This window comes from Cupressus sempervirens, chromosome 6, assembly GCF_028749045.1.
Source record: "Cupressus sempervirens isolate cs-2001-9-10 chromosome 6, ASM2874904v1, whole genome shotgun sequence".
NCBI classification, from domain to species: Eukaryota; Viridiplantae; Streptophyta; class Pinopsida; order Cupressales; family Cupressaceae; genus Cupressus; species Cupressus sempervirens.
In genome coordinates, this window is record NC_143123.1 from 618,737,341 (window position 1) to 618,753,316 (window position 15,976).

Here is a 15,976-nt window from a genome sequence, read left to right on the forward strand (position 1 = left end):
GGAGTTAGGGTGAGCAGGGATATCCACTTCAAAAATTTTGGGGGGTAGCAGAGCAAGGTGAAATTGATAAAGGTGAAACATTAGCCCTTGATGGAGAATCAGATAGTTAATCCCCTTCCTCATCTTCTCCTTAACATCGACAACTATATCAATTAAATCATGTAATAGAAAAAATAAGATAGAAATGTGATCACGATGATGAAAATGGTTTAGAAAAGGAAAATGATTAGTAATAGCAGACACCATACCATCCTTCAAGCGTTTACTACTTCATCAGCACCAAGCAGATTTCATTCTAAGGCTCCAAGAGCTTTTCCCTCATGAATCCTCCCCTATGACGAATGGGTTCTTCACCTTCTAGAAAAAAATGATTTAGGCTTGCCTCATCAACAACCCTAGTCAGCTTTTGCCACTTCCTCCCCTTCATAGCAAGGCTTGCAACCAATAAGATAACTTCCTTAGAAATATGGAATGAAACACCATTAATAGTAACCTTTCTATCTCCCATGAGTTAACAAATTGTAGAGAACAACTTTCATCATAACCATTCAACACCTCCATAAAAGGGATAAACCCTCCCTCTTTGAGCATATACCAAACCAAAGGTTTATGGGCACTGCCCTCCACCATTGAAGGTTCAATGCACAGAAGATCACCACCCATAGTAGCAACTTCCACCAGAATTCTCTTTGTTTTCAAAAACTAGAGGCAATTATTAACAATGTAGTCACACTAATGGTGCTTTTAAGTATTCATAAAGGCCATTATTGTTATGAATAGCCATGTCACATCTATGTTGAGTTGTTATGTGTCACCTATTGTTGCCCCAATTCTATTTTTTTCCATCATTCCCAATACACCCAAACCTTCTAAAATTTGCAGTTTTACTCAACACTAAGTACGAGAACATGCATAAGAAAATCATTAAAAAAACACTTGTATCATTCTTTAATATCCTCTCCCTTTTGAAACATGTGAGATAATTATCACATGTACCCCTTTCTTCATGCCTTGCCATCTGTCCTCTATGACATCTCCCCTTCTGCCCACTCAATATCAAGTTGTCATCATTAATTGAAAAAGACTCCCAACTAAACTTAGTCATGATTTAATGTCTTTGTTCACTAAGAGTCTTACCAAGTTTGGTAAGACTCCCAAATCTCTCCAACATTGTAGACCTTGTATTTTTAGTCCTATCATCACCAACTCGTTTGCCACCCCATTTCCCTCCTAAAAAATATGGTGCAACTCAAATCTCTTCAGGATGACCAATAAATGTCTAATATCTTTCACTACCCTTTTGATTCCCCAACCTTTATTCATGGTGCCTTTCACAGTGTCAATTATTATTTTTGAGTCACCTTTAATCTCCACACCCTCCCATCCAACACTGATTACCAATTTCAAACCCCAAAGAAAAGCCATTTCTTCTACCACATTATTCGAGACTTTCCCTAGGTATCTTGCATAAGCCAAAAGTATTTTGCCCTCGATGTCTCTAAGTATACCACCTCCTGCAGATCCCTCCTTCCTCATCACTCCGTCAAAATTAAGTTTAACCTAGTTCTCCCTAGGTGGTATCCATCTTGTCCTTTTCCTAGCAAGTTGCTTGGAATTATCAATCTCCAAGAACCTGTCATCTAAATTCCAATTTTTGGAAATCCATTGTTCCTTCTGGTTGGAGGGGATCACTAGTTTTTTCCACTTACAACTTTTCATATTTTCCACCAGAAGCTTGCAAATAATATCAGTAACAATCTCCTCACTCCTCTCTTCATTTCTGAGTGTCCTGATGTTTCTTTCCTTCCAAATGCCCCATCAAACATGGGGGGGATAACTTTCCACATTTGGATAAGGAGGGGGTGAGTGAACGGGCATTGCTAACTCATAACAAATTGGTCCATCCCAAAATTAAACACCCAAACCATATGTAGCTTCTATGGAAACCTACCCCATATGTTGATGGCATAATTACACTCCAAGAATAGATGAGGGATATTCTCCTCCACTCCCTTACAAAGGTAGCATCTATTGGGTATTTGGAATCCCCTTTTCCTTAGGTTATCAATGCTAAGGATCTTCCCATGCATAGAGGTCCACCAAAGAATATTAAATTTCGGGATCAAATGGCTAAACCCAACTTTCCCCCAATATTTAGGCACTAATTTTTTTCAAAAATTAATTTATAGGTAGAACTGACAATGAAATCCCTTGTCATGGTCGCTTTCCAAATAAAGGTATCATTTTCAACCCCTCTTGAGACTTTTTACCCCTTGAGTAGCTTGTTTAGTTTCTCCACTAGTTGCTTGCCATCTAAGAAGTTATGTTTTAATTCTAACTTTTTCCACTTCCTCATGGACCAATATAATTGAACACCTTATTCCTCACCTACTCCTAAAGGTGGTCATCGAGGAACCCATACTTCGTTATGACCAGAGGTTTATCAATAAGCCAAGTATCCTCCTAGAAATGAACCTAAAAGGCATCGCTCACCAGACACCTCAATCCTTCCCTTAGTAAAATTTTGTTCTTAAGGATATTAACCCAAATGCTTGAACCTGATGGGAGGTCATTTCTCCAAATGCAATAAATAATATTCAAATTTCCCAAATACTTTGCTTTAACAATCATAAACCAATTGGCCTCATCCTTCAATAGTTTCCACCCCACCTTAGTGAGAAGGACATTATTTAAATAAGAAATCCTTCTATTTCCTAAACCTCCTCTACCTTTGGGTTTACAGATCGTTTCCCAACTCATTAAGCTTAATCTATTCTTCTCTTCACCCCCTAACCAAAGGAAATTTATTTGAATTTTCTCCAATTTCTCTAGCATACTTTGCATGATTTTGAAAAAGGAGAGGAAGTAAACTGGGATTCCTTGGAGGGAAGAGGCCAACATTTGTAGCTTACCCACACTACTCAAGGTTTTCCCTTTCCACCTAATCAACTTCTTTTGCATCTTTTCCAGAAAGGTATTCCAAACATTATTACTTACTTCTTCCATAGTCAGCAAAATCCCAAAGTAAGTATCAGGGACTGAGGTAGTATTGCACCCCAGGATATTTATGATCCTCCTTTGGATATCAAGCACAGTGTTAAAGAGAAAAAACCTTACTTTTATCCAAATTGATTTTTTGTACCACATTGATAACATAAACCTCCAAAACTAATTTCTAGGCTTTTGTGTCTACCACCAAGGAGTCCCCACTTAGGAAGTTGTCATCCACAGACTGTTGAATCACCTTTTCTAGTAGCGAGGTAGCGAGCTTAATACCTTTTATCTCTCCTCCTTCCATCTTACTCATAGACCACTCTTCCCAACACTTTAGTAACCATTATGAATAGATAAGGACAAATAGGATCCCCTTGTCTTAGGCCTCTCTCACCTCCAAAGTTACCCCAAGCCGATCCATTCACCAGCATAGAATAATTGATAGTCTCTATCATTGATTTAATCAGATTAATAACTTCCTGACTAAAGACAATTTTCACCACAGTATCATACAAAAAAATCCATTTGATTCTATCATAAGCTTTTGAAATATCAAGCTTCAGTGCCATATCATGATTACTACTCTTCTCCATTAAGTGAAGTACCTCATGTTTTTTTCTAGCAGCATCAAGCATCTAACGACCAAGGAAAAACCCGTTCTAGGTTTTCCCATTGAATTTGTGCAACAGTGACTTAAATCTATTTGTCAAATCTTGGAAAAGATTTTGTAAGTGGTATTGCATAGGCTTATCGGTCTGAAATCAGAGAGAACCCCTAGATCCTTGACTTTGGGGATAAGAATGATGAATGTTTTATTAAGTCGCTTTAGAAGCTTCCCAGTTCTAAATAAATCATGAACAACCCAGAGCAAATCAGTCTTGATAATCTCCCAGAAGTGCTGGAAAAATGCTGGGGGGGAACCATCAGGGCTTGGGGATTTATAAGATTTCATGGGAAAAATAGCTTTACGAACTTCCTCCTCCGTGACTAGTTGAGTCAATTCCTCGTTCTCCCCTGCCAAGAGCATAGTGGGCATGGAGTTAATCAACCATAGTCTATCCTCCTCATTACTAGTTCTATACAACTCTTTAAGAGAATCTTTGAAATATGTGCTAGCCCAGTTACCAATCTCTTAGGTTTTTGTTAGTATTGTGTTATTCTCATCACTCACAACATCAATGATATTTCTTCTTTTGTAGATGGAGGCTGATCTATGAAAAATGCAATATTCCTATCACCCAATTTGAGCCATGAAACCCTTGATCTTTTCTTCCAAAGGTCTCCTCTCTAAACATCATATCTCTCCACATCCTCCTATAGTTTTCCTCTTCCAATATCATGTCATTCAAGGCAATATCATGTTTCAACACCAAAAGTTTCTTTCAAAACCATATCTACAGATATAAACATTAAGTACAACATGTCCAATATTTTTGCAAATATGCACATTAATTACACCAAAATTTTCTTTTAAAACCTTATGTGCAGATATAAACATTAAGTACAACATGTCCAATATTTTTGTAGATATACACATTAATTACACCAAATGTTTCTTTCAAAACCATATGTGCAGATATAAGCATTAACTACAACCAACTCAATAAGGGTACACAAATAAGTTATTCCTATGAAGAAGGATCATGCCAAATAATACAAGGGAGTTTGATCAAAATAGGGAGACAATCACTAGATTGTTGTCTAACTTTCAAAGACCAGGAGATGACAAATATTATTATCCTTGCAAGCGTTGTAATGACCTAAAGACAAGAAGAATCAAAATCAAAACAAATAAGAGACATTGTTGAGAGAATGGTCACATTGAAGGGGGCTTTGATTATCATCAATTGGTAAGTTGTTTGTTATATTTTTTTCACAATTGATATACTTATGAACCATAGAATGGGGCTTTAATTATCATCATTTTTATATAGGTCAATCTCCCTAGGGTAGTACATGATATGGACCAACACATCTCAGAGGAACATGGAGGTGTGAGTATTGAAGGACAAGATCATGATCCCATGGAAGATAATGATTATGCATCATAAAACACATTTGAAGATGATGGTATGAATACATTGATCCATGACACATATGGTACTAGTGATGGTGCTACTACTACTAATAATGATGACATTGAGGCCATCCATTATATACCTCTACTTGAGAAGGAAAACACAACTCTTTATGAAGGATCTAAATAAACTCTTCTCTCTGATGTATTATTGTTGGTAAAATTGAAGGTTATGAATGATTTATCCTATTGGCATTTAGTTATTATTTCCATTAGTGACAACACTTATCTATATTAGTATAGCTACTAAGCTCAACACTTAGCTTCCTACACTCATCGAGCATTCTAGTGTTAACCAAGCTTTGACTTATTCAGTAGTTTACACCAAGAAAAATAGTGGCTATCAAGTGAATACAGGAAATATGAAGTCCAACAGTAGCCACCGAGCTTCACAGTGTCTACCGAGCAGTAAGTTTCTGTCATAGAAATTCTATATAAACTAAGCATTGGAAGAAGTAGTGTTTATTGAGTGAAGCAAGGTAAACTCAGTGTCCAATATCTACTGAGTGACACTACATCTACCAAGTCACTAGTGGTCACCAAGTTTAGAACTACATCAAGTGATTAGTATGGACTGAGCCTTCACTTCTACCGAGTGCATGACGATGTCGTGTAATGTAGTGGACGCTGAGTTAGTTCAGTGAACCCAAGTTATTTACTATTCGGCCAACTTTGTAATGTGTTGTTCACTTGTGTTTTAGCCGACCTCGTAGTTTTGTAAATTGGAAAGGTATATATGTAAGATGTATTGTAAGATATCATTGTATTGAAGTAGTATGAACTATTTTTTGAGAAGTGCATGCAAAGGATTATCAGCAGCACTTTAAGCAATGTAGCAAGGTCAATACAGAAGTAGAAAAGTCATATCTATCACATAAGCCGATTAGTACATAAAGGATCTTATCAGCAATCAGTTTTAAGTAGATCCACTACTTCATCCTAATAGGTGAATCAATTTACAAATCCTTTAACAAGGTAGACTTAAAAATCTTTGTAAAAATCTCTTAACCGAGTGGATACTTCATTGTATCTTTGTAAATCCTCTAACAAGGTAGACCTAGTAGTCCTTTGTGCTCCTAATAGGGCAGATCACTAGAAGTGGTCAATGTAAGCCTTAACAGGCCATCTTTGTGTTGCAGTAATGAAGTTTTTTGGGTACCATCGCCACCCCAGTTTTACTTTCTATTTGGAAGGTTTCTGGTTCACCAAAACATTGTGTTCTTTTGTGTGATGAATGTTTTATCTTTCAGTACTAATGTATACAGTAGTTTAGATGGATTTGTGGTGAATTTAAAGAAAAGTTTTGAAGTTACTAATTCACCCCTCCCCTCTTAGTAACTTATGAAATCTTGAATATTTCCAACATTATCCAACATAACAATGTCACATATGCTAAGGTTTGTGATATATGTCATTATAGACTATAAAAGCTGAAATATGTACCATTAAGATTGTTTATACTAATGACTAATATTTTTTGATGTAGATTGATAGGTGACTATTTGTTACCACTATCAAATGTTCTCCCTCGCCCATACCAAGAACTATGTGCCACTATGAAACATATTGAAATGAAGTATCAATAAATAGATGCTTGTCCTCAAGATCATGCAATTTATCATAAAGACCACAAAAATGTAATAGAATGACCCAAATTCCATATGATCAAGTGACAAAAAGGTGCCTCACAAGGTTCTTCATTATATCCACATTATTCCATGTCTTAAATGATTATTCAGGTGTAGTAGCTTGGCACAATTTATGGATTATCATGCACCCAGTAGAAGTTGAGATGACGATATTAAAATGCCTGTAGATGGTTTAGCATTTAAGGACATAGAGGAAAAGTGCCCACACTTTAAAGAAGAACCTCAAAATCTCAGGCTTTCTCTGGCAACTAACGATATCAATCCATATGGAGAGATGAGATCCATTTACTCAGTCTGGCCTATTTTTGTTATCAACAATAACATTCCTCCATAGATGTCAATAAAGAGAGAGTACATTATGTTGGAAATGATTGTTCTAGGTATTTAATTATTTTATTGTTACCTACATGTAATTATAAGTCTTGGAGTGAAATGACCACAATAATTATCTGATGTTGTTCATTCAACTAGGTAAGTACCAAGTGAAAGATATGAATGTATATATTGTACCTCTTATTGACGAGTTTCTGGTGTTATGGAGTGGTTTCACTATGTATGATATCCCTAGACCAACTGGAAAAAAAACAATTTCAATTCCATGCAATGCTTGTGTGGACAACTCATGATGCCCAAGGGTTGACACAATTCTGTGGTATGTTATGTTGATATCTAGTTGTATGTGATAAAAATAATTCCAAAAATGAAAATATTTAGTGCACATCCTTAGTTGAGAATAAATATTGATGACAAAATGGAAATGCCTCTACAATAATATAGGGAACAACAAAAAAAGAAAAAGAAAAATGATTTATGTGAACTTATGTAACTTATTTGATAATGACTAATGTTTATGTATAGATGTTTTATTTATGTTTTATATTGAATGTTCATGTGAATGTTCTAATGAATCTTATGTTTCAATGTTAATGAGAATTTTCTAATGAAACTAATGTATGAATGAATGTTATCATATGATAATTCATGAATGTTACATTTTATTAATAGAATGAATAAATTTTAGATGTTGGGGGGGAGTACGGCCAAATGAGCTTCTACCTTCATGTGGTTGGCCCTCATTAGTAGAGAATATTAAACTATTCTTGAAACCAAGCAAAGCTCAACATTAACCTATGATTTCATCACAACTAATTCTATGAATCTCTTGGTTTTAAGCAATGCAAAAGGATGCCATAGTCAAACTCATTCATTTATGTTTAATAATATTATAGGGAGGAAGTAGAGGATCGTAAAGTCTATATGACATGCAATGCTTGATGGAGAAAGCATGTAACATTTATAATTTCACAATTTATCATCCTTTCATAGTCCTCTATAAACTCATAAATTTGTCCATATAGAAAGCATAGTCCTCTAAATAGTCATAAATTTGTCCATATATGCCTTCATAAATCTGCACTTTACCTTTGCTAATAGATTCCCACTTTTATCTTTAGTAGTGATGAGTTGTGAAATAACCTTTCATAATTGTTGTTGCAGAACCTTTCAAATTTAAACATGCTCAAAATCATCAGATGTAGAGTCCATGGGATTTCTAAAATTGGTCTTCATTTAGACTTAGCAGGGTATGAGAGCTTAGAAGAACTGTATAATGACTTTCACTATCTAGTAGGACTGAAAACATTAGAACTGAGCAATTGTAAGAGGTTGATAAGGCTGCCTCTAGGTTTCAGGAAACTTGGCTCACTAGAAACCTTAAGGTGTGATAGTTTAATCAAACTTCCAAACCATTTTGGTGATCTTAGTTGTTTGGAAATATTAGATCTACCAGGATGATTAGAAATATTGACGAAGAAGGCTTTCTACTTGATGCTTATCAATGCCCCTTCCATTCATTGTCGCTCCAACCACAAAATCCCCTCGGTTTCATCGTCAATTCAATAAATCATGACTATACTCATGACAAATTGGAAAAATTAGGGAAGAACTTGTGGCAGCTGGAGTTTACTTCAAAAGACATGCAAATCATATATGTTGGGAGCTATCATAAACCTCATTAGCATCTAAGTTGCCCATCAGAATCCTGACTTATACACCTGACAACTCTCAGACTTCCTCTTTTTCTCATTAATTATTTGTTGTTTTTGAGACCAGAAGCTTTTCAGTTTTCCATAGCACTGAAAAAATAGAATAGAAAGGGCCTAAAATGCTTGTCAACATGGGAAGACATGTCTTCTGGCTCTCTACAAGATCTATTTTTGTAGATCTACACATTAATTACACCAAGTGTTTCTTTCAAAACCATATGTGTAGATATAAGCCTTAACTAGAACCAACTCAATAAGGGTACACAAATAAGTTATTCCTATGAAGAAGGATCATGCCAAATAATACAAGGGAGTTTGATCAAAATAGGAGACAATTGCTAGATTGTTGTCTAACTTTCAAAGACCAGGAGATGAAAAATATTATTATCCTTGCAAGCGTTGTAACGACCTAAAGACAAGAAGAATTAAAATCAAAACAAATAAGAGACATTGTTGAGAGAATGGTAACATTGAAGGGGGGTTTGATTATCATCAATTGGTAAGTTGTTTGTTATATTATTTTCACAATTGATATACTTATGAACCATAAAATGGGGCTTTAATTATCATCATTTTTATATAGGTCAATCTCCCTAGGGTAGTACATGATATATACCAACACATCTCAGAGGAACATGGAGGTGTGAGTATTGAAGGAGAAGATCGTGATCCCATGGAAGATGATGATTATGCATCATAAAACACATTTGAAGATGATGGCACGAATGCATTGATCCATGACACATATGGTACTAGTGATGGTGCTACTACTACTGGTAATGATGACATTGAGGCTATCGATTATATACCTCTACTTGAGAAGGCAAACACAACCCTTTATGAAGGATCTAAATCAACTCTTCTCTTTGATGTATTGTTATTGGTAAATTTGAAGGTTATGAATGCTTTATCCTGTTGGCATTAAGTTATTATTTCCATTAGTGACAACACTTATCTATATCAGTATAGCTACCAACTTCAACACTTAGCTTCCTACACTCATCAATCATTCTAGTGTTAACCAAGCTTCGACGTATTCAACAGTTTACACCAAGAAGAATAGTGGCTACTGAGTGAATACAAGAAATATGAAGTCCAACAGTATCCACCGAGCTTCACAGTGTCTATCGAGCAGTAAGTTTGTGTCATTTTAAGCATTGGAAGAAGTAGTGTTTACTGAGTGAAGCAAGGTAAACTCAACATGCAATATCTACTGAGTGACACTACACCTACCGTGTCACTACTGGTCACCGAGTTTAGAACTACATCAAGTGATTAGTATGGACCGAGCCTTCAATTCTACCGAGTGCATGACGATGTCGTGTAATGCAGTGGACGTCAAGTTAGTTCACTGAACCCGAGTTATTTACTATTGGGCCAACTTTGTAACGTGTTGTTCACTTGTATTTTGGTCGACCTCGTAGTTTTGTAAATTGGAAAGGTATATATGTAAGATGTATCGTAAGATATCATTGTATTGAAGTAGTATGAAGTATTTTTTGAGAAGTGCATGCAAATGATTATCAGCAACAGTTTAAGGAATGTAGCAAGGTCAATACAAAAGTAGAAAAGTCATATCTATTACATAAGGTGATCAGTACATAAAGGATCTTATCAGCAATCAGCTGTAAGTAGATCCACTACTTCATCCTAATAGGTGAATCAGTTTCCAAATCCTTTAACAAGGTAGACTTAATAGTCTTTGTAAAAATCTCTTAACCAAGTGCATACTTCATTATATGTTTGTAAATCCTCTAACAAGGTGGACCTAGCAGTTCTTTGTGCTCCTAACAGGGCAAATCACCAGAAGTGGTCAATGTAAGCCTTAACAGGCATACTTTGTGCTGTAGTAATGAAGTTTTCTGGGTACCATCCCCACCACAATTTTACTTTCTATTTGGAAGGTTTCTGGGTCACCAAAACATTTTGTTCTTTTGTGTGATGAATGTTTTATCTTTCAGTACTAATGTATACAGTAGTTTAGATGGATTTGTGGTGAATTTAAAGAAAATTTTTGAAGTTACTGATTCACCCCTCCCCTCTTAGTAACTTATGAAATCTTGAATATTTCCAACATTATCCAACATAACAATGTCACATATGCTAAGGTTTGTGATATATGTCATTATAGACTATAAAAGGTGAAATATGTACCATTAAGATTGTTTATGTACTAATGACTAATATTTTTTGATGTAGATTGATAGGTGACTATTTGTTACCACTATCAAATGCTCTCCCTCACTCATACCAAGAACATTGTGCCACTATGAAACATATTGGAATGGAGTATCCATAAATAGATGCTTGTCCTCAAGATCATGCAATTTATCATAAAGACCACAAAAATGTAATAGAATGACCCAAATTCCATATGATCAAGTGACAAAAAGGTGCCTCACAAAGTTCTTCATTATATCCCCATTATTCCATGTCTTAAATGATTATTCAGGTGTAGTAGCTTGGCAGAATTTATGGATTATCATGCACCCAATAGAAGTTGAGATGACATTATTCAAATGCTTGCAGATGGTTCAGCATTTAAAGACATAGAGGAAAAGTGCCCACACTTTAAAGAAGAACCTCAAAATCTTGGGCTTTCTCTGGCAACTAACGATATCAATCCATATGGAGAGATGAGATCCATTTACTCGGTCTGGTCTATTTTTGTTATCAACAATAACATTCCTCCATGGATGTCAATAAAGAGAGAGTACATTATGTTGGCAATGATTGTTCTAGGTATTTAATTATTTTATTGTTACCTACATGTAATTATAAGTCTTGGAGTGAAATGACCACAATAATTATCTAATGTTGTTCATTCAACTAGGTAAGTACCAAGTGAAAGATATGAATGTCTATATTGCACCTCTTATCGACGAGTTGCTGGTGTTATGGAGTGGTTTCACTATGTGTGATATCTCTAGACCAACTGGAAAAAAACAATTTCAATTCCATGCAATGCTTGTATGGACAACTCATGATGCCCAAGGGTTGACACAATTCTATGGTATGTTATGTTGATATCTAGTTGTACGTGATAAAACTAATTCCAAAAATGAAAATATTTAGTGCACGTCCTCAGTTGAGAATAAATATTGATGACAAAATGGAAATGCCTCTGCAATAATATAGGGAACAAAAAAAGAAAGAAAAAGAAAAATGATTCATGTGAACTTATGTAACTTATTTGATAATGACTAATGCTTATGTATAGATGTTTTATTTATGTTTTATATTGAATGTTCATGTGAATTTTCTAATGAATCTTATGTTTCAATGTTAATGTGAATGTTCTAATGAAACTAATGTATGAATGAATGTTATCATATGATAATTCATGAATGTTACATTTTATTAATAGAATGAATAAATTTTAGATGTTGGGGGGGGGGGGAGTACAACCAAATGAGCTTCTACCTTCACGTGGTTGGCCTTCATTAGTAGAGAATATTAAACTATTCTTGAAACCAAGCAAAGCTCAACATTAACCTATGATTTCATCACAACTAATTCTGTGAATCTCTTGGTTTTAAGCAATGTAGAAGGATGCCATAGTCAAACTCATTCATTTATGTTTAATAATATTATAGGGAGGAAGTAGAGGATTGTAAAGTCTATATGACATGCAATGCTTGATGGAGAAAGCATGTAACGTTTATAATTTCACAATTTATCATCCTTTCATAGTCCTCTATAAACTCATAAATTTGTCCATATAGAAAGCATAGTCCTCTAAATAGTCATAAATTTGTCCATATATGCCTTCATAAACATGCACTTTACCTTTGCTAATAGATTCCCACTTGTCTCTTTAGTAGTGATGAGTTGTGAAATAACCTTTCATAATTGTCGTTGCAGAACCTTTCAAATTTAAACATGCTCAAAATCATCAGATGTAGAGTCCATGGGATTTCTAAAATTGAGCATATTCATTTAGACTTAGCAGGGTATGAGAGTTTAGAAGAACTATGTAACAACTTTCACTGCCTAGTAGGACTGAAAACATTAGAACTGAGCAATTGGAAGAGGTTGTTAAGGCTACCTCTAGGTTTTAGGAAACTTGGCTCACTAGAAACCTTAAAGTGTGATAGTTTAATCAAACTTCCAAACCATTTTGGTGATCTTAGTTGTTTGGAAATATTAGATCTGCCAGGATGATTAGAAATATTGACGAAGAAGGCTTTCTACTTGATGCTCATCAATGCCCCTTCCATTCATTGTCGCTCCAACCACAAAATCCCCTCGGCTTCATCGTCAATTCAATAAATCATGACTATACTCATGACAAATTGGAAAAATTAGGGAAGAACTTGTAGCAGCTGGAGTTTACTTCAAAAGACATGCAAATCATATATGTTGGGAGCTATCATAAACCTCATTAGCATCTAAGTTGCCCATCAGAATCCTGACTTATACACCTGACAACTCTTAGACTTCCTCTTTTTCTCATCAGTTATTTGTTGTTTTTGAGACCAGAAGCTTTTCAATTTTCCATAGCACTAAACAAATAGAATAGAAAGGGCCTAAAATGCTTGTTAGCATGGGAAGACATGTCTTCTCATACACTGGATCAAGTCACAGGTTCCTCACAAACACTCTGAGATATATTCCATTGTTGGCTATAAAACACCTTGCATTTGCATGGTGGATGAGAAGGGGAGGATTTCGAACAAAGATGCAATGCCAACAATTAATACTACTTTCTCCATTGGTTAAGTATTGAAATAAGAGTACTGCATTTTGATTAATTTTTGTGATCTGATTTTAATTAACCTCTGTTGAATATTAGTTTGATCTATGTTTTTTTTCAATGAGCCTTGTCACAACATACTAATTCAGAGATGGAATATACATGCTTATAGAGTTCAAATCTTAGCAACCATAGGGACAACCACACCAACAGAAGATGCAATCAAAACCATTTGAGAAAGAGAAACCTCCAAGCCAGAGATGAGCACGGAAGACACACATCCCCCATTGAAACACCAATAGGAAGAGTAGACACGACATCGCAAGGACCAAGGAAAGGAGCTCTGGTGACACCATCAACAACAACAAGAGGACCTTGAACCAAGATAGAAGCAACTAGAACCATCACAACTGGCTCTTGAATCACACAATCTTCTACCTAATGTTGTGAGTTATTAAGCATGATTTTTAGATTATACTCGCAATATGTTAGTATACATTATTTATAACATGTTTAAAAAAAAAACGTTTGTTCTTCTTTGTTAGAAATACATTTTACTATGTTGATCACACATGTACGTTGTTTAGTGTAGGTCATGCAGTCTCCTCTTGGGCCTCTCTCACGAAGATTGTGTTTGACATTCTTCTATGTTGTCTGATTGATATTGCTTCTACTGAAGCATTTTATAGATAGTGTTGCATTTCCATTTCCTTTTTATATTACTATAGATAAGAAGTTGAACGTCATATTATTTCACAACTAATCATGAAATAATAATGTAATATTTAATATATTTTAAAAGTATTATAATATTTTGAAATATATCTAATAATTGATATTGTATAAAAAATTTATATAGTACTTAATTAATAACATTAATATTAAAATATAAAATTTATAACATACAATATTATTTTTTAATTAGTTATCTTTTCAAAATTTATATATATAATAAATTATAGTATAATGAGAATATTATATTAATAAAATATATTTTAAATATTTGATATATTTTATAAAATGATGACATTATATAATTTTAAATATGTAAAAATCTTATTTGTAAATATGTTTTATGATTGTAACTATATAATAAGATATTTAATATTATTTATAATATAATATTATGTTTAAATATAATAAATATTATATATTAATAAATTAATATTTTAATTAGAAATAATATGATTGTATATTACAATTTTCTAATTTTTCTTTTCTTAAAATTATAATATTTCTAAAAATTATTTAATTTTCAATTAAATTTCTAGGTATGATTGTATGAAGATTTTTTCATCAACATTTAGAATCACTCTATATGATCCATCATGAGGCCACAGCCAAAGATACGAGAACTCAATAAAAAGAGTCAAATTTTTTATAATTATAAAAAAAATTATCTAAATTTAAATAGACTAAGTGGCACTTGCTTTTCTTACATTTGTACATTTATAAATCTCTCCCATGATTTTTACAATCCTTAGCAGGCTGTTTCTTAATACACAAAACGGATCTAATTGTCCTGCCTTTATTTGACAACTGCATTCTCCAATCGCAATTCGTACACTTCTGGATACCCATTTTTAACATAACACAAGATCGACTCCCTAAAGCTGCGAACCTTGCACACCCTGCCCTTGGCTTCATCATAAGATTCCAACGACCCGCTCCGATTTCTCACCAGGCACTCGACGAACGTCCTCAGATGCGCATACTTCCCCTCCTCACAATCCTTGATAGAAACAATGTAATTCACTGAACCACAATCGAGGTTTATGCTGGCTTTTCTTCCACTTGCATCATATATTAATGTCGCCTTTATAGGAAACTCCCCTTGGCTGCCAGAAAACTCCTCCTCATTACCAGGAATCTCCTGCAGTTGAGTGGGGTGGTGAATTAGCAAAGATGCATTAATTTCTAAGCCTGAGACTCTTGCTCCTCCGCCGATAACTGTACTGTTCACGCCCCTCACTACTCGCCACTCCACGTCATTAGATGGCTTCATCTTCTCCGCCCACCCAAAAATGAAAGAGTATGTAAAGGCGGTCACAGGGAGGATGCATTGCCCAGCAGAAGATACCATTCACAGTGCTATAAATCCTCCTCAACGGTACTGTGCAGAACTCCAGCACTGCTGATGTCAAGCTCAACAGTAATGGAATAAGCCAATGTATGTGTTTCTTGGTTTGGAGAAACAATCCTATTACATTTATTCCTTTCAATATTTTCTCCTCAGAAACTGACAAATTGATAAGAATGAATGTAACATCGCTATATGATAATTATTTGATAATATGGTTTCTTAATATTAAACAGTCTAACACTTCAGATAAATCCATCACACCGCCTGCATATATATCACCACCTAAATTTTTATGACCTTTAAGAAACAGAGAACAACTATTCACTATTTTCAAACCAAGCAGAGAGTGCCATATTACATCTGTAATATAGTATGACATCTTTCCATTAACAAACGACTTGTCTGATTCCTTTCGCTCTAAATGAAAGTCAT